This window comes from Penaeus monodon, chromosome 29, assembly GCF_015228065.2.
Source record: "Penaeus monodon isolate SGIC_2016 chromosome 29, NSTDA_Pmon_1, whole genome shotgun sequence".
In the NCBI taxonomy this organism is placed as follows: Eukaryota; Metazoa; Arthropoda; class Malacostraca; order Decapoda; family Penaeidae; genus Penaeus; species Penaeus monodon.
Genome location: NC_051414.1, coordinates 14,598,780 through 14,599,882, shown reverse-complemented (window position 1 = coordinate 14,599,882; position 1,103 = coordinate 14,598,780).

The following is a 1,103-nucleotide window of genomic DNA, read 5'->3' as shown; positions in this document are numbered from 1 at the left end:
AAATATAATTTTTGTTGGTGTGGTGGGGCAAGTGTGATGCTCTGAAAGCATCTGAATAGGCCCCTTAGGTAAGCCCATTCAGCTGTGCACACTCCTAGAGGAGAGGCCCAGTGATCCCCAAATTTCCCAGATGCATTGGGTTAAAAGTATGTTTTTTTTTTGTCGAACTTTTATGTTTTATTTTAAAAATCCACACTGTAGAGCAGCCATAATTGGTTACTCAGAACCTTTATCTAAAATTCTGGGTCGAAAACTGTCAGTTCTTTTATGTATAAAGTTGGTATAATATTTGAAAATTGTCACAGATTTCAGATGGATTTTCTGGATATACTGTTTGTGGTAAGATTATTATACAATGTTTCTCTTTAAACATATATTTTCACCATTTCATCAGTAGTGACTGTTTTTTTTCATGAACATATTCTTGATTTAGTCCTCATCTAGCCCACCATAAAGGGATTCAAGTATTTTCTGTTGTTCTAGCCTCTTCAGAGTTCCCTTTAAAGATGATTAGGAGTTAATTTTAGTATACCTCAAAGTGATCCATAGACTCAGTGCAGGTCTTAAGTTTAACCAATCATGACAGGCACCTCCTGTGTTGTAGTGAATAACACATCTGGTTCAAGTGGAGTAAAATCATAAGCTTGGAAGCATAGAATTACACCACTCTCTGTGCCTTTAGCTACAGAATAGATATTTTTCAGGTAGTGAGACTAAAAAAGAGGCTGTAAGCCTGCTCTTAAAGGGCTATTTCTACAGGAAATACAAACAAGTGCACAGCTGTTTAATGTACTTAATTAGAACAGACTTGAATGTGCATTACAAGAAGATAAGGTCTACCATTACCTGATAGCATTTCATCACAGCCTGATAGTTAAGACCACATAGCCTTTCTTCCTTCCCCTAAGTGTAAGTCTTGAGTTGTGACTGACTACTATGTGATAAGAGTGATAGGGATCCACACCACTACTACTCTCTCACTCCATTTTGTGTCATGCACACAAAATCTGTTTGAAGCAGATGTTATTTTTCATAAGATGAAAGGGTCTAATATTATTGTGAGGGTCTAAAATATTGGGTGAATGTAAATTGAATTTTATGTG